Source organism: Pipistrellus hanaki (assembly GCF_964339955.1).
Source record: "Pipistrellus hanaki genome assembly, chromosome: X".
NCBI lineage: Eukaryota > Metazoa > Chordata > Mammalia > Chiroptera > Vespertilionidae > Pipistrellus > Pipistrellus hanaki.
Genome location: NC_140524.1, coordinates 63,920,725 through 63,946,604, shown reverse-complemented (window position 1 = coordinate 63,946,604; position 25,880 = coordinate 63,920,725). Strand labels below are relative to the sequence as shown.

Below are 25,880 nucleotides of genomic sequence, written 5' to 3'. Positions count from 1 at the left end.
AGGTCTGCTAGTCTGGGATGCAGCCAGCATTCACCACACTAAAGACATGAAAACATTTCTTTACGAAAGAAAAATAGATCAGATAACGATTCCCGCAGGAATGAAGGCCTATCTCCAGACTCTTGATATTGCAATAAGCAAGCCATTCAAAGACAATTTGCGCATGGAAATTAATGACTACATTGAAAATAGAATGGAGAGAAATCAGCGTGGAAACTTTGAGAAATCTAAACTGCAAGAAGTTGTGACTTGGGTGAAGAATTCATGGGAGAAAATCACTGACACTTGCATTGGAAATGCACTGCGAGCAGGCTACCTTGACAAGAAATACTCATTTAAAGACAGTGCTATTGCTAAACATGAGAGATTTGGTCCACTGATTCTGAAAGAAATGGAGTCACAAGAAATTCACCAGGAAATTCAGGAATTGGATTGTTATGATGATGTTCCAGAAGATGATGACATGATTTTCATTGAATAAATGAGTAAATTCTTGATACTGTAGGATTCACAGTTTGTCTGGTTTGTGTTGACAACTACCGTACTATCGTACCGTATACAGGTAATAAATTTCCTTTATTTTCATTTAACAATAAATGTGTACCATATTCTTCTTCATGGAAAAATAAGACATCCCCTGAAAATAAGACCTAGCGCATCTTTGGGAGCAAAAATTAATATAAGACACTGTCTTATTTTCAGGGAAACAGGGTATCAACAAGTGAATCTAAAAACCAAGGGAATAAAAAATCTGATGAACAGTATTAACTGGTGAATATAATAGAATCAGGGACATAGAAAGGGAGTGGACTGACAATTCTTGGGGGAAAGGGGTGTGGGGGTTGTGGGAAGAGACTGGACAAAAATCGTACACCTATGGATGAGGACAGTGGCGGGGAGGTAAGGGCAGATGGTGGGGTGGGAAGTGGGTGGAGGGGAGCTATGGGGGAAAAAAAGAGGAACAATTGTAATAATCTGAACAATAAAGATTTATTAAATTCAAAAAAAGAAAAGAAAAATATATACATATACTTTAAAAATAAAATTGTCATCATAGGAGATATATATTGATATATCTTGTATTGTGCCTTTTTTCATTTGCCATTTATATCACAATCACTTTAGAATGTCAATAACTATTCCTCTAAAATATGATTTCTTAATGACAGTGAACGTGATAGAGTGGTACTGCTGAGGCCATGGGCTTTGGCATCAGACAGACTTAGAGTCAAATTCATACTATTAAAACAAATAGCAGTGTGGTCTGCGACAAGTTCATCTCTCTGAACTTCAGTGTCATCTGCAAATTTGGGATAACAACAATACTTCCCTCATAGAATTGTTCTAATGATTAAAATTGTTCTAATGACTTAAAAAGATAGATACAGAGACAATAAAGCATCAGACTGTCAAGTTACCATGGGAAGGTTATGGGGAGGGGGGGGAGATAAGAGATCAACCATAGGACTTGTATGTATGCATATAAGCATATCCAATGGACGCAAGACACTGGGGGTTAAAGGCATGTATGGGAGTGGGGTGGTGGCAATGGGAATATACGGACACATTTAATACCTTAATCAATAAAAAATTGAAAAAACAAATAAAATTGTCCTAGTGACTAAAACTTAGCATAGTTTCTGGAAATAGTACACTGCTCAATAAATGTCAGTTGAAATAATTATTGTATACTATTTCATTGAATGGATCTATCATTACAGTTAGACATAAGTCACACTGTAATGAATAGCCATGTGAATATTTGTAATTCTTTCCTTGGGATAATTTCCTAGAAGGGAGAATTCCTGGATCAAAGGGTATGAACCAATTTCATCTGTGATGCATATTTCTAAATTGCTGTAGAAAAAAAGATCACTTTATACTACCACTGGCAATGTATGAGAGTGCCAATTTTCCAGTACACTTGCCAACAGTGAAATACTGTAATCTTATTTTTAAAATATCTTTGCCAAATTTGTAAGTGATGATGGCATCTTGAGGATTGCTTTGTATTTCCTTGTTTTTTAGAGATGTTTAACTTTGCCCCTACATTTTATTATTTTTTTTTTGTGTGTGTGTGTGTGTGGCCAGGTGTATTTCTTATGTAACGAACTATCTCTTTTTGTCTTTTGAGATTCACTTACATATTAACTTCCTGACCTGATGTATAATTGTCCACAAACAAAAATAAACCAAACACAGGAGTTAGAGAACTTGGAGCTTCCAATTCCAATGCAGGCAGCAATGTACTCCTTCTGGTTCTAGCATGACTAGCCTAGGGTATTTTTAGACTTTGCCAATGACTGTGACTTCAAGTCATTTCACCTCTCCAGACTTGGTTTGCTAATTTATAAAATGTTAATGTTTTAGAGTTGTCACACTAAAACATTAGCATTCCCTATATTTCTATAGCATGCGTTGTATCCTGCTGTACTGTCTTTCTTGATCCTCGGTGTAACCTGGTAAGGTTGGCCCAACCAGGATAATGATCCCACCTGACAGATGAAGATGCTGAGACACAAGTGAACCTGAGCCTCCTGACTCCTGGCCAGGATTCTTTGTTCTACACAAAGAATATTCTTTCTGACCCTCTATCTCTATCCTGTCCCTAATTACCATCTGTACATACTGATTCTCTTCCTATTCCTCCGTCCAATTTTCAGAGACTATGAGGAAATAAAGATGAATCCAACTTGGTCCCCAATTGGTCAAGTTTAGGAAATAAGAGATATAAACAAAAAAGAACTATAAATTAAGAGAGAAAATGATTTGCACCTTAAGTGTGACAAGAAAGCATGCAATGAGAGGACACAGGAAGAAGTGTTCATCTTAAGTTGAAGGGATTTAGGGTACATTTATGGAAGAGGTACTTTTGTTGTAAGGTGAGAAAGAATATGTGGATGCACAGAGTACTGTGGAGGATAATTTTGGGGTGGAACTAACTCTTCTGTGCTCTCCTCTAAGGGTCCTGATGGATATAAAGCTGTGGCTTTTTTCCACTAGGAATACTCTTCCTGGTTCTCAAAGTTACACATAGGAGACCCTTACAGGAGGCTTGTGGGGAGACATGGTTCCTTTTGGGCAGAGATAAAAGCTTTAAAAACACATGGGAAATACCAGTATTTCAGCATGAAAGCAAGATTGTTGGCTCATGGAGGACAAAGTACATGTCTGATATTTATTTCTATCCCACATATTTTTAGCATAGTGCAGGGCACATAACAGGCACTCAGTGAATGTTTCCTGGGTTGATATATTGAATTGAACTACAATTAGGTAACTATATAGACTTTAACATTATAGGGCAAATCACAGGAATCACGAAGAGAAAGGTTTGGGATATACATATTTCCTTGCATTTCTGTGAAATGATGTGTGCAGAATGTTAGCATTTGAAGCAAGACTTGAAATGGTAAAAACAAAAACAACCTGCAAACAACCAAAATGTTCATTAATAGAAGACTAGTTAAATAAATGTGTGTCAATACAATGGAATTCTATACAGCTATTAAAAACAGAATTAGAGGAGGAAGATGGCCGACTGCAAGATAGTGTGTAAGTGAGAGAACGAAAGGAGACTGTGTGATCACATGGGGAGTGTATATTTGTGCGTGAGTGACAGCTATACTCAAGGGACTGTTGGGAATTACCAGAACGGGTTCCCTTGACCAGGCAGCCTCCACTGCTGCTGAAATCACTCCTGGAGCAACCGGCTCCGACACGGAGACCATGCCATCTTGAAGGGGAGAATGGCTGTGATTGGAAGTCTATATATCCAGGACTCTACAACCCCAACACCCAGGGACCAGCTGTGAACCCAGGAACACCGGATCTCAAGTAGCGCAAATACACAGACTCCAATGAGCTCTGCACCTTTCAGGGAAAGGTAAGATTTCACCTAGCGAAAGGTGAAGTCTGAGATCCAGTCTGGAGAGAGAAACACATTCAACAGGAGCTAGGGGTTCAGGGGGAAGTCGGCACCCCACAAAATCCATGGAAGGAGATACACAGGGCTGTAAGCAGAAGGGAACTCTAAAAAGCAACCCATAGCTGGACTGGACCCAAAAAGGCAGCCTGAAATTTTAACAGGGTGCTGGCTGCTTAGTGTCAGAGATATTCACAGGATTGCTAGCAGTGCCAGAGGGTAAAAGTTGCGAGTTAGTGCACTTACTCTGGCTTTTTGTCTCTTTAGATCCTTGCTTTTGATTACTAAGCCCAGTACATAGGATCACCCAATTGGGGATACTCTCAGAGACTGCCAGAGAAAGTTGTTTTTGTGGAAACTGGGGATCAGAGTGGGGCGTTACTAGCCTTAGGGCAGTCCATTCTCCCAAACTAGTATTAAATGCAACAGGGAAAACAAAATCTAAATACTGGATAGAGAGGACTTGTAGCCCCGGAGGTCAGTCCAGAAACACTGCCACCTAGGGGTTGAACCACAAACTGACTCTTGTGTAAACAAAAATAAAGGAGTCTAAGAAACAGAAATACTGCCTGCTGGAAAATCAGGACTGTGATTTACAACACAGAGGAGCAGTGGAACGCAGGGAACTACAATACTGTCCTGACTACCGGACGGGAAACAGGCATACCAAACAGAACGATTGAATGACCTTCAATACTGCACATTTTTAGTTTTTCATCTTTTAAGAAACTAAATTATTTTCTTATTTCCTCACTTGATTTTACCTTTTTAATTATTATATTTTAATTTATAATCAGTATTATTACTACTATTTTACCTTTTTTTTTAAAGTCACTTTATTTTATCTTTATTTTATTTTGGGATTAGTGTTCTACATTTTATTTTCATTTTTCCTTTAGCATCATTTTACTCTATTTAAACTGTACCTTTATGGGAACACTCTCTTCCTCAATTTTCCCCTTTTATTGTCCTATATCTCTTACCTTATTTCTGCTTTGGATTTTCCCCATTGTTTCTTTTTAGCCTCTGTTAAAATTCCCCCTATTCATGTATCTAATTTCGGATCCCCTGCTCTAACTACATACACACTTTTCTCTTTCTTCACTATCCAAATTTTTTTCTCTCTCTGCCCTTTTGGTTGTTATTGTTGTTTTGTCTTGTTGTTCTAGGCTTTTTTTTTTTTTTTTTTTTTTTTTTTTTTTTTTTTTTACTTTGTCCTGCTTTCTTTCTGTCCTATTTTTGTTGTTTGCTTGATTGTTGATTAGATTGGGTATTGTTGTGCTTGTTTGTGAGATTGTTACACTTTTTTTTGTTTTTGTTAGTTTATTTGCCTGTGTTTTTTCCTCTCCTCACTTGTTATTAGTTGTTGTTTGTAGTTAACATTCATCTTTGGGTGTTGTTGTTTGCATCTTTTAGGATTAGTGGTTGTTCTATTGGTGTTTTCTCCACATATAAATAGTCCCCGTCCTCTTTTTTATTCTCTTTCTTTTCTCTCTTACTTTTTTTCTTTTTCTCAATATAATTTTTGCACTCTTTTTTTTTTTCTTATCCCCTAACTCACATGAATTCAAGAAGCTCACAAAGTCCCTAACAAAATGAACCCCAAAAGACCAACGCCAGGGCACATTATCATTAAATTGGCAAACACCAACAACAAAGCAAGAATCTTAAAAGTGGCCATAGAGAGACATAAAGTTACCTACAAAGGATCCCCCATCAGACTAGCAACTGATTTCTCAACAGAAACACACCAGGCAAGAAGGGAATGGAATGAAATACACAAAGTCACGCAAAGGAAGGGTTTGAATCCAAGAATACTGTACCCAGCAAGGCTATGAATCAAAACTGAAGGTGAAATCAGGAGCTTAACAGACAAAAAAACAAAAAACAAAACAAACAAACAAAAAAAAAACACACACACACACACACAAAACCCTAAGGGAGTTTATTACCAATAAACCAGGGATGCAAGAAATGCTAAAGGTTCTTCTATAAAAAAAAAAAAGTAGGAAGCAAAGAAGAAAGACAGGCATAAAGAGAAAAAATGGTGACAAATAAGTAACAATCAATAATAATTTTATTTTTTAAATATATATTTTTATTTTGTACAGAGAAGAAGGGAGAGAGATAGAGAGCTAGAAACATCGATGAGAGAGAGTCATCAATCAGCTGCCTCTTGCACACCCCCTACTGGGGATATGCCTGCAACCAAGGTACATGCCCTTGACCGGAATCGAACCCGGGACCCTTCAGTCCCCAAGCCGACGCTCTATCCATTGAGCCAAACCAGTCTCTGCTGATCAATAATAATTTTAAATGTAAAAGGAATAAATAGCCCAATCAAAAGACATAGGGTAGCAGAGTGGATAAGAAAACATGATTCCTATATCTGCTGTCTACAGGAAACCCACATTAGAAAAAAGGACTCACACAGACTGATGGTGAAGGGATGGAAAAAGGTTTTTCAAGTGAATGGAAATGAAAATAAAAAGCTGGGGTAGCAATACTTATATCTAAAAAATTAGATCTCAAAGTGAAGGACATAACAAGAGATAAGGAAGGCCACTTTATAATATTAAAAGGAGCAATCCAACAAGAAGAAATAACTCTGGTAAACATATATGCATCCAATACCAGAGAACCCAAATACATAAAAATATATCCTGAAGGATATTAAGGGAGAGATTAACAGCAATACAATCATAGTAGGGGACTCTAATACCCCATTATTGCCATTGGACAAATACTCTAAACAAAGAAACATCAATCCTAAATGACTCACTATATCAGATGGAATGAATTGACATCTTCAGAACATTTCACCCCAAAGCCACAGAATATACATTCATCTCAAGTGCACATGGGTCATTTTCAAAAATAGACCATATATTGGGTCACAGGCAAAATTTCTTCAAATTCAAGAAGATAGAAATCATATCAAGCATCTTCTCAGATAACAATGGCATAAAACTAGAAATCAACTATAATAAAAATAAAAAATAAAAATTAAACACCTGGAGACTAAATAGTATGCTATTAAACAATGACTGGGTTACCAGAGAGATCAACGAAGAAATAAATAGAATCATCCAACATCTGTTCTTGATAAAAACTCTCAACAGGGTGGTAATAGAAGGATCATACCTCAACACAATAAAAGCCTTATATGACAAACCTACAGCCAACATCATACTCAATGGGCAAAAACTTAACTCATTTCCCCTAAGAACAAGAACAAGTCAAGGATGCCCACTTTCACCACTCCTGTTTGACATAGTATTAGAAGTACTAGCCATAGCAATCAGACAAGAAGAAAAAAAAGGCATCCAAATTGGAAAAGAAGTAAAACTGTCTTTATTCTCAGATGTCATGATACTATACATAGAAAATCCCAAAGACTCTATAAAAACACACACACACACTACTACACCTAATAAAAGAATTTGACAATGTAGCAGGCTACAAAATTAACACCCAGAAATCTATGGCCTTTTTATACACCAATAAGGAACTCTCAGAAAGAGAAATGAAAAAAAACCATTGCACCAAAAAAAATTAAGATAACCAAGGAAATAAAAGACCTGTACTCATAAAACTACATAAGATTGAAAAGAGATAGAGGGGAGAAACCAAGATGGCGACATAGGTAAACACCTGAACTTGCTGCCTCGCACAAACACATCAAAACTACAACTAAAAGACAAAATGGGTATCATCAAGAACCACAGGAAGGCTAGCTGAGTGAAATTTATACAACTAGGAGGAAAGAGAAAAGCACACTGAGACTCATAGGAAGGGCAGAGATGTAGAAGTGAAGTCCAGACATATGGAGGCATGCGGAAAGGGCTGGCAAGTATGCTGTAGTCTTTTCCATTTGGGAAGGAGATACAAGCTCCCCACTGCTCTGAACTGAAGTTCCAGGAGCCACTCTAGGGACCCAGACTCATACGGGGAGAAATTGGACTATTTGCCATCAGAAAGAATAGAGGTGCTTGCAGCGATCATTGTTCCTGCATGGTGCCATGGGACACCTTTCAGGCAGGACTGATGGTCAGCCATTGATGTTTGCTCCAACCTGGAGAGATCCTGCCCACCCCAGGTAATTAGGAAGGCTGAGACACTGGGCCTTATAGGACACCTAGCACAAAAAAAACACGCTATCAACACAGGGAAGCAGTCAAAATCCAGAGACAAAGAAACAGGTCACAAATGAAAAAAAATGGAGGAGAGCAAACTACTGGATATAGAGTTCAAAACCACGGTTATAAGGTTACTCAATAATCTTCTAGAAACCGCTGATAAATTTAGTGAGAACCTCAATGATATGAAGAAGGACCAACTAGAAATTAAGCATATACTGACTAAAATAAAGAATAATATACAAAGATCCAACAGTAGGCTAAAAGATGAAGACAGTGTAAGGAGACTTTGGAACAACTTCAAGTGTACCAACATCCAAATTATGAGGGTGCCAGAAGAAGAGAGAGAGCAAGATATTGAAAACCTATTTGAAGAAACAATGACAGAAAACTTCCCCCACCTGGTGAAAGAAATAGACTTACAAGTCCAAGAAGCTCAAAGAACCCCAAACAAGAAGAATCCAAAGAGGACCACACCAAAACATACCATAATTAAAATGCCAAGGGCAAAAGACAAAGAGAGAATCTTAAAAGCAGCAAAAGAAAAACAATTACCTCCAAGGGAGCACCCATATGACTGTCAGCTGATTTCTCAATAGAAACTATGCAAGCCAGAAGGGAGTAGAAAGAAATATTCAAAGTGATGAACAGCAAGAACCTACAACCAAGATTACCCAGCAAAGCTATCATTTAGAATCGCAGGTCAGATAAAGAGCTTTACAGATAAGGAAAAGCTAAAGGAGTTCATCACTGCCAAACCAGTATTATATGAAATACTGAAGGGCATTCTTTAAGAAGACGGAGAAGAAGAAAAAGGTAAAGGTAAATATTATGAACAACAAAATTACAACAAATACATATCTATCCACAAGTGAATCTAAAAATCAAGTGAATAAAAAGTCAGATGAACAGAATAAACTGGTGAATATAATAGGATCAGGGGCATAGAAAGGGAGTGGACTGACAAAGGGTGTGGGAGGCGTGGGAAGAGACTGGACAAAAATCTTACATTTATGGATGAGGACAGTGGGGAGGGGTAAGGGAAAAGGGTGTGGTGGGAACTGGTGGAGGGGAGCTATGGGGGGGGGGAAGAGGAACAACTGTAATAATCTGAACAATAAAAATTTATTAGAAAAAGAGATAGAGGACGACATAAACAAATGGAAGAACATACCATGTTCATGGATTGGTAGAATCAACATCATTAAAATGTTCATACTACCTAAAGGAATCTATAGATTCAGTGCAATACCTATTAAAATACCAATAGCATATTTCAAAGATCTAGAAAAAACTCTCCAAAATTCATCTAATATATATTAAAAAAAGAACCCGAATAGCCACAGCTGTCCCGGGAAAGAAAAACAAAGTTGGAGGAATCACAATACCAGATGTCAAACTATATTATCAAGCCACAGTTCTCAAAACTGCCTGGTACGGGAACAAGAACAGACATATAGACCAATGGAACATAATAGAGGACCCGGAAATTGACCCAAGCAATTATACTCAAATAATATTTGACAAAAGATGCAAGAACATACAATGGAGTCAAAACCACCTCTTTAATAAACGGTGCTGGAAAATTTGGTCAGATACATGAAAAAAATAAAAAGAAACTAGATCACCAACTTACACCATACACAAAAAGAAACTCAAAGTAGCTAAAGAACTTGAAGGTAAGACAGGAAATTATACATACATATATATATATATATATATATATACAGGAAACCATGAAATTCCTACAAGACTCCATAGGCAGCAAAATTGCAGACATATGTCATAGCAATATTTTTACAGACACAGATCCTAGGGCAAGCCAGACTAAGGAGAAAATAAACAAATGGGTCTACATAAAAATAAAAAGCTTCTGCACAGCAAGAGAAACCATCAACAAAATACAAGAAAGCCCACTGCATGGGATAACATATTTGTCAATGTTATCTCCTATATAATTACTCCAAAATTTGCCAATGTTATCCCCATATAATCACTCCAAAATTTACAGGGAACTCATACAACTTAACAAAAAGAAGATATACAAACCAATAAAAAAAATGGGCAAATGACCTAAATAGACACTTCAAAAGAGGACAATCATAAAGCCAAGAGACACATGAAAACATGTTCAGTCACTAATCATCCGAGAGATGCAAATCAAAACAACATTGAGGTACCACCTTACACCTGGCTATCATCAACAAATCAACAAATGACAAGTGCTGGAGAGGATGCAGAGAAATAGGAACCCTTCTTCCCTGCTGGTGGGAATGCAGATTGGTGCAGCCATTTTGGAAAAACAGTATGGAGTTTCCTCAAAAAATTAAAAATGGAACTGCCATTTGACCCAGTAATACCACTTCTACAATTATATCCCAAGAAAACAGAAATACCAATCAGAAAGGATATATGCACCCTTATGTTTATAGAAGCCCAATTTGCCATAGTTAAGATATGGAAACTGCCTAAGTGCCCATCAGCAGATGAGTGGATTAAAAAACTGTGGTACATCTACACAATGAAATACTATTCTGCAGTAAAAAAGAATGAATTCTTACCATTTGTAACAGCATGGATGGAACTGGAGAACATTGTGCTAAGTGTAATAAGCCAGGCAGTGATAGACAAATACCACATGATCTCACTCATTTATACTATATAATAAAAGGGTAATATGCAAATAGACCAATTGGCAGGACAACTAGTCGCTATGACATGCACTCACCACCAGGAGGCAGATGCTCAATGCAGGAGCTGCTCCCTGGTAATCAGTGAATTCCCACAGGGGGGGGGCCTCTCAGTCATAAGCCCAGAAGCCCAGCTTATGGCTGGCAAGAGCCTCTCCCGTCCCTGTGGCAGCACTAAGGATGTCCTACTGCTGGAATAGGCCCACGAGGGAGTGGGCCTAAGCCGTCAGTCGGACATGGACATCCCCTGAGGGCTCCCTGACTGTGAGAGGGTACAGGCTGGCCTGACGGAATACCCCACCACCACCACAAGTGCATGAATCTCGTGCACTAGGCCTCTAGTGGATAATAAAGAACATTATAACCAGATGAATAAAAAGATAGATACAGAGGCAGAGAAGGATCGAACAGACTGTCAAATTACAACAGGAAGGCTGGAGGGTGCGGTAAGATATCAATTGAATATATACATAACCAATTTTATACAAGATGGGGGGGGACGTGAGAGCATGTGCTGGACGCAGGGGTCCTCAAACCTTTTAAAGTGGGGGCCAGATCACGGTCCCTCAGAGAGCTGGAGGGCCGGACTATATGAACTACTAATTCCTACTGTAGCACCTCGGCTGCGCTCACTGCCCAAAAAACCTGGCTGGCCGGATCAGACTCCTCTGCGGGCCGCATGTGGCCCGCGGGCCGTAGTTTGAAGACCCCTGTCTGGAGGGTAGAGGAGGCTGGGGAAAGGTCACTGGGGGAAAAAGGGAAACATGTACTACTATTTGTAATATTTTAAACAATAGAAAAAAATAAAAACAGAATTAACTCTATGAGCCAATATGGAACAATCTCTTAAGATATATTTTTAAGTGAAAAGAAAACACAAAAAAATAAGATGGTTAGGTTATATATGTGTAAAAAAGGAAAATATGTGCTTATATATACAATAATATATCTTTGAAAGTTTTACAAAAGAACGTATTGACATTAACTGCATTTGAAATTTTTCTCTATTTTTCCCCTTTTAAAAAAACTGAGAAATATAGTTACAAAAAACTGCATAAAACATGTGCATAAAATATATTGAATTATTAATAAGCAAATCCCCATATAATCACTGCTTGAATTGAGAATTAGAATAACTACCCATACCCACACAGCCCTGTGTTGGCAATAAGAGAGATAATTTTTATGGAATATCTTCTTGTATCTTTTGAGTATTGAACCATGTGAGTATATTAACTACCTAACAGATATTTTCTCCTTCCCTCCCTCCCCACTCCTCACAGAAATGCCATGGATCTCTTGAACTGCTTTATGGAAAGACTAGAGGCCCTGTGCACAAAATTCGTGCACCGGGTTGGGTGTCCCTCAGCCCAGCCTGGACCCTCTCCAATCAGGTACCCCTCGACGGGATGTCTGACTGTCCGTTTAGACCCAATCCTGGTGGGACATCCCTCTCACAATCTAGGACTGCTGGCTTCCAACTGCTCGCCTGCCTGCCTGCCTGATTGCCCCTAACTGCTTCTGCCTGCCAGCCTGATTACCCACTAACCACTCCCCTGCCAGCCTGATTGACGCCTAACTGCTCCCCTGCCAGCCAAATTACCCCTAACTGCCCTCTACTGCCAGCTTGATTGTCCCTAACTTCCCTCTTCTGCAGGCCTAGTTGCCCCTAACTGTCCTCCTCTGCATACCTGGTCACCCTTAACTGCCCTCCCCTGCAGGCCTGGTCCCTCCCAACTGACCTCTGCTGCAGGCCTGGGTTGCCCCTAACTGCCCTCTCCTGGAGGCATAGTTGCCAGTCTAATCATCCCTAACTTCCCTCCCTTGCCAGCCTGATCACCCCTAATGCCCTCCCCTGCTGGCCTGGTCACCTCTAACTATCCTCCACTGTAAGCTTGGTAGCCTTTAACTGTCCTACCCTGCAAGCCTGGTGGCCCCCAACTGCCCTCCCCTGCTGGCCTGCTCACATCTAACTTTCCCTTGCCAGCCTGATCACCCCTAATGCCCTCCCCTGCAGGCCTGGTCACCCCTAACTGTCCTCCCCTGAAGGCCTGGTCACCCCTAACTGTCCTCCCCTGAAGGCCTGGTCACCCCTAACTGCCCTCCCCTGCAGGCCTGGTCCCTCCCAACTGACCTCTGCTGCAGGCTTGGGTTGCCCCTAACTGCCCTCTCCTGGAGGCCTAGTTGCCCCTAACTGTTCTCCTTTGCAGACCTAGTCGCCCCCAACTTCCCTCCCCTGGTGGCCTGGTCACCCCTAACTTCCCTCCCTTGCCACCTTAATCACCCCTAACTGCCCTCCCCTACAGGCCTGGTCACCCCTAACTGTCCTCCCCTGAAGGCCTGGTCCCCCTCCAACTGACCTCCCTGCAAGCCTGGGTTGCCCCTAACTGCCCTCTTCTGGAGGCCTAGTTGCCCCTAACTGCCCTCTTCTGCAGGCCTAGTTGCCCCTAACTGCCCTCCCCTGCCAGCCTGGTCCCTCCCAACTGCCCTCCTCTGCAGGCCTTGTCCCTCACAACTGCCTTTGACTTTATACATTGTGTGTGTGTGTGTGTATGTGTGTGTGTGTGTGTGTGTGTGTGTGTGTCTGCATGCGCACACAAAGAAAATATATATAACAAACATTCATTATTATTGGGAGAAAAAAATAATTAGGAAAAACTTCTAAATCAGAGAGGCTCAGGAAAGAACAGGGCAGTGGGATGAAAACAACCCTTTTTATGGGCTCTCTAATCCAAGGTAATGCTGCATGATGGCCCTGTGTCTCACAGTACTGCCTTTCTACCTGACAGCATGGCACTAAGAGATGAGACACATTTCGTTTGTACCAAACCTTGTTATGTGTTCCTAAAATAATTCCTGCAATGTAGAAAAAAAGCAACAACAACAAACAAACAAAACACACACACACACACCAAGGTTCTGCTTCATATGCTCTCACTTAATGAATAAATCATGGAAACTCAGATTGTCAAACTGGAAGGATCTTAGAAATTATCTCATTTACAAATAGAAACAATGAAATGTGTTCCTGAGAAGTTATTAGCTGTCAAGCAATTTTGAGATATAAAATTTATTTTCCAGTGACAAACTCAGAAACATATCCCTTGGGGAGATTTTTATTCTAAGAGCCAATTAATGCACTACATCAGAACCTGCTGCAAGTTCCCACGTTTCCTCTCTCCTCCCTTTTAAGCCAATGCTTTCCATACTTTCTCCTTTCCCTCCAATTTTATTCTAAGAGTCAATTAATGAACTACATCTGAAACCTTTATACAGTGTAAGTTAGTAAACCATTTGGGAGAGCAATTTGATGATATCTCCCAAAGGTGAAGATTTTCAGACCCTGTGGTGGGACAATTCCCTCCTAGATACAAACCAAATAGCAACAGTCACATAAGAATATCTAAACAAGAATAATTATAGTAAGCCCTAACTGTGAGCCAAAAACTGGAAATGGCCTAATTGTCCATAAACAGTAGAATAGATAAATCATGGCATATTCATTAAATGGAATGTTATACAATAGTAAAAAAAAGAAAAAGAAAAGAAAAGAAAAAAAAATGAACTAGAGCCACATGGCACAACATGGTTAAATTTCACAAATTCAGCACAGAATAGAAAAGAAATTGGAGAAGAATTCAGACCATCGATATAAATTTTTAAGACATATAAAGCAGTGGTGTATGCTGTTAAAAGACAGTCATATGTAATAAAAGATTAAATAAATGCATGAGAATAATAAACACCAAATCCAGGAGAAGGGTGACTTTGGAGAGAGGGAGGGAAGGAGAGAGCTCTAATTATAGAAGGATAGATAGGGTTTCATCTTAACTGGTAATGTTTTTTTTCCTGAAGCTGAATTGTTGGTAACCTGATTTTCATTACAGTATTCTTTACTAGAGGCCCAGTGCATGAATTCATGCACAGGTGGGGTCCCTCAGGGTGGCCTGCAGAGATCAGGCCCCAACTCACACCCCTAGGCTCACAGCCCCAGCTCACGCCCCCAACCTCACAGACCTACAGCACTGCCTGGCCACCCACATTGTTCTGGTGCCACCCCCTCACCTGCTCCACAATCCCACCTGCAGGGTGATTGATCTGGGCCTAGGCCCCCTGCCTGGCTCCCTCAGCACCTGAGAGCTAGGTGGCGGCCCCATCCCTGCGACCACTGGTTGCCATCTATGAGGCGATTGGTGGGGTGATCTGGCCCCTGCTTGCATCCGCCTTGCCCTGGAACCACCTGCTCACCTGCTCCACCGTCCTGCTACAGTCCGGTTCTCATTGGGGCTCATTGATGCCTGCTGCCAGAGCTGCGTCACTGACACCCACCATGTTTTGTGCCAACCCCATGGTGGTCAGTGTACATCATAGTGAGCGATCAAAACACTGGTAGAATGACAGCCCGAGGAGATAATATGCATATTAGGCTGTTATTATATAGCACTAGACGCTTAGTGCACAAAATTCATGCGAGGGTGTGTGTGTGTTCCTCAGCCCAGCCTGCACCCTCTCCAATCAGGGATCCATTGATGGATGTCTGACTGTCGGGTGGGATAAGGCCTAAATGGGCAGTCAGACATCCCTCTCACAATCCAGGACTGCTGGCTCCCAACTGCTCACCTGCCTGCCTGTCTGATTACCCCTAACTGCTTCTGCCTGCCAGACTGATCACCCCCTAACCACTCCCCTACCAGCCTGATTGACACCTAACTGCTCCCCTGCCAGCCCAATTGACCCTAACTACCCTCCCATGCCAGTATGCTCACCCCTAACTGTCTTCCCTTGCCAGCCTGGTCTCCCCTAACTGCCCTCTCCTGCCAGCCTAATTGCCCCTAACTTACCTCCCCTGCCAATCTGGTCACCCCTAATTGCCCTACCCTGCCAACCAGGTCACCCCTAACTGTTCTCCCCTGCACGCCTGGTAACCCCCAACTGCCCTTCCCTGCAGGCCTGAGTCCCCCCAAAACTATCCTCTCCTGCAGGCCTGGTCCCTCCTTATTGCCCTCCCCTGCTGGCCTGGTAACCCCTAACTGCCCTCCCCTGCAGGCCTGGTCCCTCCCAACTTCCCTCCCTTCCTGGCCTGATTGCCCACAACTGCCCTCCCCTGATGGCCATCTTGTGGTGGCCATCTTGTGTCCACATGGGGGCAGCCATCTTGTGTGTTGGAGTGATGGTCAATTTGCATATTGCCTCTTTATTATACAGGATATCTCTTTGAATGTATAAATATTTTCATAACACATTATTTAAAAGATACAACAGAGGGGAGGGAAGATATCTGCCGATGGGAAGTCAGGCTGCAAGATAGTGTGTGAGTGAGAGAACAAAGGGAGAGTGTGTGGTCGCATGGGGATTGTTTGTTGGTGAGTTGAGGGGCAGTTATACTCCAGGGGATTGTGGGGGACTGCCAGATGGGGTTCCCCTGACCGGGCAGCTTCCACTGTTGCTGGGATCCCTCCTGTAGCAACCGGCTCTGACATGGAGACTGTACCATCTTGAAGGGGATAGTGGATATTATCAGAAGCCTGAAAATCCTGGGAATCTACAACTACAGCACCCAGCAAACAGCTGTGAAACTGAGAACATCGGTCCCCAAGTGGCACGAGCATGTGTATTAGGAGGAGCTCTGTGCCTACTCACAGAAAGGTCAGATTTTGCCTATGATAAGGTGAGATCTGTGTTCTGAGCAGGAGAGAGAAATGCACACGGCGAGGACCTGGGAAAGTCTGTGCCCAGAAAAATCCGCAGCCATTGGGGCTAGCGTGATCCACAAATGTGGAATGGGATTTGCGGAGCTGCTTACAGAAGGGAACACTAAAAAGTAACCCATAGCTGAGCTGGGCACAAAAGTACAGCCTAAAAAATTTTTAAAGTGTTCTGACTACTTAGACCAAAGGGGAAAAAAGACTACATAGACTTGAGCTGCAGCAGCGGAGTTCAAACATTTACTCTGACTCTCTTTCTCTCTCTCTCTCTCTTTCTCTCTCTCTCTCTCTCTCTCTCTTTCTTTTCTTTAAATCCTTGCTTTTGATTACTACACCCAATACATAGGATCACCCAATTGGGGACACTCTAAGAGACTGCAGGAGACAGTTGTTTTTGTGGAACTTGGGGATCAGAGCAGGGAATAACCATCAGAGAACAAGCTCTGGGGAAGCCCGTTCCCCCAAATCAGTATTAAGTGCCACAGGGGGAAAAAATCTAAACACTAGCTAGAGAGGACCTATAGACCCAGAGGTCAATCCAGAAACACTGACACCAAGGGGTTGAGTCACAAATTGACTATTTTGTAAACACAAATAAAGGAGCATAAGAAATAAAGACGTGGGAGAGAATAGAAAAATGGCAGTGGAATAGACAGACGGGTCCCAAGCCTTGTCCTGGAGCAGAAAGAACAGCTGAGGGTCACACAGGGAATATTTGTTGGTGAGTTAAAGGACAGCTAAACTCCAGGAGAAGGTGGGGGACTGCTGGACTGGGTTCCCCTGACCAGGCAGATCCTACTGCTGCTGGGTTCCCTCTCAGAATGACTGGCTCAATGCGGAGACTGTGCCATCCTGAAGGGGAAAGTGGATCTTAATGGAAGCTTGAAAAGTTATAACTGCAGCAACCACTGAATAGTTGGGAGCCCCAGAATACCGGTCCCCACTTGGCACAAACATGTGGATTCAGAGGAGCTCTACACTCCACCATGGAAAGGTCAGGTTTTGCCTGGGATAAGGTGAGGTCTCTGGTCCCAGTGGGAGAGAAAAATGCATGTACTGTGGGAGCTGGAGGACTGTGGAAAATCTGTGCCTAGAAAAACCCGTGGCTGTTGGGGCTGGCGTGATCCATGAATGTGAAATGGGGTCCTCAGAGCTACTAGCAGAAGGGATCTCTAAAAAGCAACCAATTTGTTCTGACACAAAAGGAAAGCCTAAAAATCTTTAAAGTGTGCCGGCTGTTTAGACCCAAGGGGGAAAGGATGACTGCGCAGATTTGCCTAGAGCCCCATTGTTCACACACTTGTGCTTTTTCCTCTTCAAATCTTTGCCTCTGATTACTAAGCCCAATACATAGGATCACCCAGTTGGGGACACCCTAGGAGACTGCAGGGGAAAGTTGTTTTTCTGGAACCTGGGGATCAGAGTGGGAAATGACCATCGGAGAGCCAGCTCTGAGGCAGCCCACTCTCCAAAACCGGTATTGAGTGCCACAGGGAAAGCAGGATCTAAACACAGGCTAGAGAGGTCATATATAGATCCGGAAGTCAATCCAGAAACACTGCCATCCAGAGGCTGAATCACAAATTGACTCTTGTGTAATTAAAAATGAAGGAAAAGAGAAATTAAGACACCGCCTGCTTAAAAATCAGGAATGGCTTACAACACTGAGGAGCAGTGGAATGCAGGGATCTGCAACACTGTCCTGACTGGGGAAGAGGCCTGCCAAACAACAATAGAGGAAGAGAATGACCTTCACTACTGCACATTTTATTTTATTTTTTTAGTTTTTATTTTCATCTTTTACTTAAGAAACTAATTTTTTCTTTTTTCCTCAGTTGATTTTACATTTTTAATTATTACATTTTTATCTTCAATCAGTATTATTACTACTACTATTTTACCTTTTCTTAAGTCATTTTATTTTCTCTTTATTTTACTTTGGGATTAGTGCTCTACATTCTATTTTCATCTTTCCTTTTGCATCCTTTTACTCTAGTTCAACTCTACCTTTATGCCATCACTCTCTTCCTAACTTTTCCTCTTTTGGTGTCCTGTTTCTCTTACCCTTTTCCTGCTTTAGATTTTCCCTATTCTTTCTGTTTACCCCTGTTAAAATTTCACCCTATTTATATATCTAATTTCCAATCCCCTGCTCCAAGTGCATTCACACTTCTCTCTTCTCTGTCTTACCTATCCAAAAAATTGTTTTTCTCTCTCTCCTTATGTTGTTGTTTGCTTGAATGTTGACTATATCATTATTTATGCTTTTTTTGTGAGATTGTTTTGCTTATTTTTATTTGTTTTGTTTGCTTTGTTTTTGTTTATTTTTGCTTCTGTTTTCCCTTGCCTCACTTGATAAATATTGTAATATTAGTCTAATACTAAAATTTGCTACAATCACCTTATTGCTCCAATTCTTTCAGATCAAATCTATTTTATCAGTTTTGTATATATCATTTACAATATTTTCTTATAGATATGGCTATGTATTTGTATCCTAAGAGAAAAATATAGAGTATCGTTTCCCCTTTCTATGGGATTTTTACATTAATTATATCATTTTTTTCTCTTTGGTGTGTAATATGATTTCTAATTTTATTGATTTTTTTAGAGAGGGGGAAAGAAGGGCAAGAGAGAAAGAGAGAGAGAGAGAGAGAGAGAGAGAGAGAGAGAGAGAGAGAGAGAGAGAGGTGAGAGAGAAACATAAATTGGGTAGTAAACTACCTAACCCTACAACTAAAAGAGTTAGAAACAAAAAAAGCCCATAGTTGGCAGAAGGAAGGAAATGATAAAGATCAGAGTGAAGATAAACGAAACAGAGACCAAAGACACAATACAAAAGATCAACAAAACCAAGAACTGGTTCTTTGAAGGGATAAACTAGATTGATGAACCTCTAGCCATGCTCACCAAGAATCAAAGAGAGAGGACCCAAATAAACAAAATCAGAAATGAAAGAGGTGAAATAATAAGAGATCCCACCAAATACAAAGGATTGTTAAAAAATACTACGAACTACTCTGTTCCAACAAACTGGACAACCTGGAGGAAATGGACATATTCCTAGAAAAATACAACCTTCCAAAACTCATTCAGGAAGAATCTAAACAGCTCAACAGGCCAATAACTATGGAAGAAATTGAGCAGTCATCAAAAAGCTTCCAGCAAACAAAACCCGGGGCCAGATGGCTTCACAGGGGAGTTTTACCAAACATTCAAGGAATAACTGAAACCTATCATCCTCAGACTATTCCAAAACATTCAGGAGGAAGGAACACTTCCAAGCTCCTTCTATGAAGCCAGCAGCACCCTAATACCAAAACCAGATAAAGACAACATGATAAAATAGAATTATAGGCCAATATCCCTCATGAACATAGATGCAAAAATCCTCAACAAAATTCTAGCAAATTGGATCCAGCAGCACATCAGAAAGATTATACACCATGACCAAGTAGGATTTATCCCAGGAATGCAAGGATGGTACCATATCTGCAAATCAATAAATGTGATACATCACATAAACAAATTGAGAGATAAAAACCACATAGTCATATCCATTGATGCAGAAAAAGCATTTGACAAAATTCAATACCCTTTCTTAATAAAAACACTCAGCAATGTGGTAATAGAAGGATCATACCTCAACATAACAAAAGCCTTATATGACAAACCCATAGCCACATCATACTCAATGGGCAATAACTAAAACCATTTCCTCTAAGAACAGTAATTAGACAGGGATACCTACTCTCACCACTCCTGTTTGAAATAATACTGGAAGTATTAGCCATTGCAATTAGACAAGAAGAAGAAATAAAAGGCATCCAAATGGGAAAAGAAGATGTAAAACTGTCCTTATTCACAGAGGACATGATATTGTACATAAAAAACCCTAAAGGCTCCATCAAAAACAATTGGACTTAATAAATGAATTTGGCATGTAGCAGGATACAAAATTAACACCAAGACATCTATGGCATTTCTATACACCAATAATGAACTTACAGAAAGAGACTAAAGAAGCCATCTCATTTACCATCGCACAAAAAAAATTAAGATATCTGAGAATAAACTTAACTAAGGAGGTAAAAGACCTATATGCGGAAAACTACAGGACACTGAAAAAAGAGATAGAGGAAGACATAAACAGATGGAAAAACATACCGTGTTCATACAATAGATTGGTAGAATCAACATCATTAAAATGTCCATACTACTTAACACATTCTATAAATTCAATGCACTCCCCATTAAAATACCAATGGCATATTTCACAGACAGAAAGAACTCTCCAAAAATTCATCTGTAATAAAAAAAGACCCCGAATAGCCAGCAATCATGAGAAAGAATAAAAAAATTAGGTGGGATCTCAATACCAGATTTCAAGCTGTATTACAAAGCAACTGTTCTCAAAACAGACTGGTACTGGCACAAGAACAGATATAAAGACCAATGGAATACAATAGAGAACCCAGATATCAATCCGAACCACTATACTCAATTAATATTTGACAAAGGAGGCATGAACATACAATGGAATCATGGCAGTCTCTTCAATAAATGGTGTTGGGAAAATTGGACAGATACATGCAAAAACATGAAACTAGACCACCAACTTACACCTTACACAAAAATAAACTTAAAATGAATACAGGACTTAAACATAAGATAGGAAACCATAAAAATATTAGAGGAATCCACAGGCAGAGAAATCTCAGACACATGCCAAAGCAATTTCTTCACTGATACAGCTCCTAGGGCAATGGAAGCTAAAGAGAAAATAAACAAATGGGACTAAATAAAAACAAAAAGCTTTTTCACAGCAAAAGAAACCATCAACAAAACAATAAGAAAGCGCACTGTATCGAAGAACATATTTGCAAATGTTATCACTGATACATGTTTAATCTCCAACAATTACAGGAAACTCATACAATTTAATAAAGGAAGATAAATTATCCAATAAAAAAAAGGGCAATGGACTTAAATAGATACTTTTCAAAAGAAGACAGAAGGAAGGCCAAGAGACACACAAAAACATGCTCAAAGTCACTAATTATCCCAGAGATGCAAATCAAAACGACAATGCGGTACCATCTCACACCTGTCAGAATGGCTATCATCAACAAATCAACAAAAAAGTGTTGGCGAGGATGCAGAGAAAAAGGAACCCTCGTGCACTGCTGGTGGGAATACAGACTGGTGCAGCCACTGTGGAGAACAGTATGGAGTTTCCTCAAAAAACTAAAAATGAAACTCCCATTTGACCGAGTAATACCACTTCCAGGAATATATCCTAGGAAAACAGAAACACCAATCAGAAAGGATATGTGCACCCCTATGTTCATAGCAGCACAATTCACAATAGCTAAGATTTGGAAACAGCCTAAATGCCCATCAGCAGATGAGTGGATCAGAAAACTATGGTACATCTACACAATGGAATACTATGTTGCTATAAAAAAGAAGGAATTCTTACCATTTGCAGCAGCATGGATGGAATTGGAGAGCATTATGCTAAGTGAAATAAGCCAGGAAATGAAAGAAAAATACCACATGATCTCACTCATTTATGGATAATAAAGAACATTATAACCTGATGAACAAAAAGATAGATATAGAGGCAGTAAAGCACCGAACAGACTGTCAAATTACATCGGGAAGGCTGGGGAGTGTTAGGGAGCAGGGGAAAGAGATCAACCGAAGGACTTGTATACATGCATTTAAGCACAACCATTGGACACAGATACTGGGGGAGGGAAGTTCTTTGTGATAGGGAGTAGGGGAGGCTGGGAGAAGGTCAGTGAGGAAAAAAAGGAGATAGATGTACTACTATATGTAATACTTAAACAATAAAAGAATAAATAAAAGATGCAACAAATTCCATACTGAAAGGAAAAGTAATTGTTTTCAGGAATAACAAAATACTAAAAGAAATGTATAAAATATAAATGCTGTTCTCAAAATGATGGTATTTTTCCTTAAACTTGCCTCATTTTCCTGGGACTAGTTTCATGGGAGGGAATCTGCAAGAGAAGCAGCAGTTGGGCACAGTGGACTGACAATCAGAAGATAAGGATTCACTCTCTCAGATACTCAGCAGCTTTGGGAAAGAGAACAATTTCATTAAACTCTTAATCTTTTTCACATTTAAAAATGCAGTTTGGACTAGATTATCTAAAGAGGTTCCCCCCCCCCTTGTGTGACAATTTCTTCCAGCTTTTTATTTATTTTATTTTATTTTATTTTATTTTTGAGTAGCTATTCCAAAAACTGTGTCTGGAAGATGTTAAAGTGTTTCCCATGTAGAAAAGTGTTCCCTGGTCAAATCAGTTTGGGATTAAGTCCTGCAAATCAGGGCCCTTTAAAAGCCAATTTACCTGAAGGCCTTCTCTATACTGAGTTAAACAAAATTAAACAGATTTATTTATAACAGTCATCAGAACATTTATTTATTTTTATATGTACAATATTACATGCTTTGTTATCTTTTGTTCTAAAATGAGCTTTAAATTAAGTTATAGATATTTAAGTAACAAATTGAGATTTCTGAAATCAATTATAATTACACAAATTTACAGAAAGATAATTTGAACTACTATTATCACAGCTAAACAGTAAAGGCCAACCTAGATGAATAGGCACCACATAAAGAATGTAAAACAACAACCCAATAATAATAATAATAATAATAATAATAATTGTGTTACTAAAACATTATTGACAACTTTGCAACTAGGTATCAGCCTGAGAAGTTACAAATAGTTACCTTAAATTGGTGCCTTTGAATGCAACTAGAGCAGTCTTCCTCAGCCTTTTTACTTTTTGACCCTTTAGGAGTCATTTTTATTTTATTTTATTTTTTCCATCATCATTTATCAACTCTATGCCCTCTTCCATCTCCACCCCTGCCCCACAATCACCACACTATTGTCCATGTCCAAGTCCTCAAAACCTTTAATATGCTTATATGCATTGTAAGTATCCAAGAGGAAAATTCTGTTTTAAAGCATTTTCAAAAAAGTATTGGAGCACAGAATGCACCCACCACCACCACCACCACCACTCCTTATTTTAAAATGGAATCTATTAACATTCTCTCAGAACCATGTTCTGTGGAATATCGGTTTGATAAATGCTGTCCTGGGAGGATGTATCTCGTTTGCTATTTTAGTTGCTGCTGTGTGTTTAGAACCCTTGGTGAAGGAGGAATGCGGTTTCATACTGTAATTTGTGCGGTGTGGGTTTCCTTGGCGTGAGTGTCCATGGCCAGTTTAGAAGGCTATCTCTTGGGTTTTGTTAGTAGACACCCTATCTGTCACTGTGGCAGATTTAACATGAGAAACTTCTGTGTATCTATGGTTCAAAATTCTGCAACCCAGATGTGTTCTCTGTATTTGGTTCTTGGGTCTTTGCTAAGATCGCTGCTTCAAATGACGCTTCCCTCCTTTTGGGTGACTGCGGAGCTAAAGGGCCTCTGGCCCAGAGCTCAGAGAGTCTTTCCCATGTGCCTTCATCCCCCAGCAATACTTTGCAGGAAGCAGGACTATAGGATGGAGGCTGGCCTACCCAGGAAAAGAGGGGCTCAGTCTTCTTTCAGGGTCAGGACACTTATCACTTCCACTAGTAGCATGGCCTTTTCAGGAGGGGGAAGGGATGTTTCTGAAAGGCCCAAGGTTGTCTGGAACCAGCTCCCACCCGGATCCCAGAGGTAAAATCTCCTGAGGTCCTGCATCCCCACAGGGCTCCCAAGGGGATTTACCTGAGGGCCTTTCATCTAGAAACAAGGATTCCTTTGGAAAAGTCGGGAGCTAAGGTGAACTAGATATAGGGCTTATTAAAGACATTTGTTCTTTTGAACAATCAAAAAGAAAACATAAGAGAAAAGTATGTTCTTTCCCAGACAGCATATACCATACTCACAAGCAGAAGCAGGCAGCTGTCACTGCTGCTATCCCTCCTTCTCTACTTCACTCCATCCCAGCCCAGCAACCTGCTTGGACCCAACACCTGGGCAGCCTGGCTTCACCTGCTTACTAAAGACAGGGTAAGCTTTAACTCCCCACAGTCTCAAGTCAACTTACCAGGCTGGGACATTGGGCCTGCTGCCTGAGAAGGGTAAGGAAAGCAAAAGAAGCGGGGTTCTTGACTTCAGGAAAGGTAAGCCTGATTTCAAAGCACTCCAAGCTGTGCTCCCAAGAGTAGACAGGCGTTTCCTGATTAGAAAGGGTAGAAAGAAAACCAAGGGAAGAGCAAGGGGAAAATGCAATAGGGAAGACAGATTATGTAAATGCGGAGATGAGGATGTGCCTTCTGCCCCAGGAGCCTAGGTCAGAGTCCAGTTTACTCCACGGAGGCACTCCAGTGTCCTGTCTGTGGACAAGACACTCATTTGTTCAGGGAACCCACTGCAAGTTCCCACATTTCTTCTATTCTCTCTTTTCAGCCAATGCTTTCCACACCCCTTCCCTCCCACCAGGAAATCCAAACCCGTGGATTTTTGTCCTTCCATCCATGGACAAAAAGCATGTCATTGAGATCAAGCAAACAAATAAATAATACCCCCCCTCCTCTTGGACCTTCTTTTAATTCATTAGTTTCTCAAATTGGCTTGAGATTCTATTCCTAGGCATCTTTTCCCCCTCTATAAATCCAAGCAGTAGCCACTTCATTGTGATATGTTTTAATGCAAGTTTTTCCCTAAAGGCACACACAGGCAGCAGGCAGGCCTCTCTCTCTCTCTCTCTCTCTCTCTCTCTCTCTCTCTCTCTCTCTCTCTCTCTGTTGTGTGTGTCTGCATGCGTGCATGTACACACACACACACACACACACACACACACACACACACACACACACCACCTCTGGAGCTTCCCCTCCCTCAGTCTTTTCCCCTCAGCTAGAAGAAAAAGGGTGAGGCTTAAAAATAATTTCTCTGTGGCCTACCTTCTGAGTCCGTCAGGTCTGAGGATCAGGCGGTAACTGGGAGCTAGGAGGCCCGGGGCTGGACTGCCTCTGTGAATCAGCAAAGAAGTCCCTGAGACAGGGATGCTGACAGCTGCTGTATGCACACTCTCCCTCTGTCTCTCCCACCTCCCTGCCCTTCTTCTCCTTCTCCTCCTCCCCTCTCGGAGCTGCTCTGTGTTGCTATGCAATCATCTCACTGGGACTAACAGCATCAGTCCAACCTCCGGCTAAGATACCCTTGACTGGACAAATGCAGAAAGAGCAAGGACAGTATTGTCATACTCCCAGAGCCTTGGCGGCGCTCAGAAATTCTAATTCATTAGGAGCAGAGGAGGAAAGCGGAAGAGGCTGAGAGGCAGCCAGGGAGAGGGGGAGAGGCTTTCACTGAGAAGGAGGAGGAGGAGGAGGAGGAGTGGGGGGGAGGGGGAGACAAAAGAGGCCTGGAGATCAATGC

At 40.9% G+C, this 25,880-nt stretch overlaps 1 protein-coding gene across 2 annotated transcripts in view; it reads right to left on the bottom strand.

Annotated features, from left to right (window-relative positions):
• The window catches only part of DRP2 (dystrophin related protein 2), a 72,090-nt gene extending 46,628 nt beyond the window's left edge, over positions 1–25,462 (bottom strand). For both annotated transcript variants that reach the window (XM_084869491.1, XM_084869492.1), the window contains exon 1: positions 25,406–25,462. The gene's annotated coding sequence lies outside the window, so the exon portion shown is untranslated. The remainder of the gene's footprint in view (positions 1–25,405) is intronic.
• Positions 25,463–25,880: the final 418 nt, after the last annotated feature.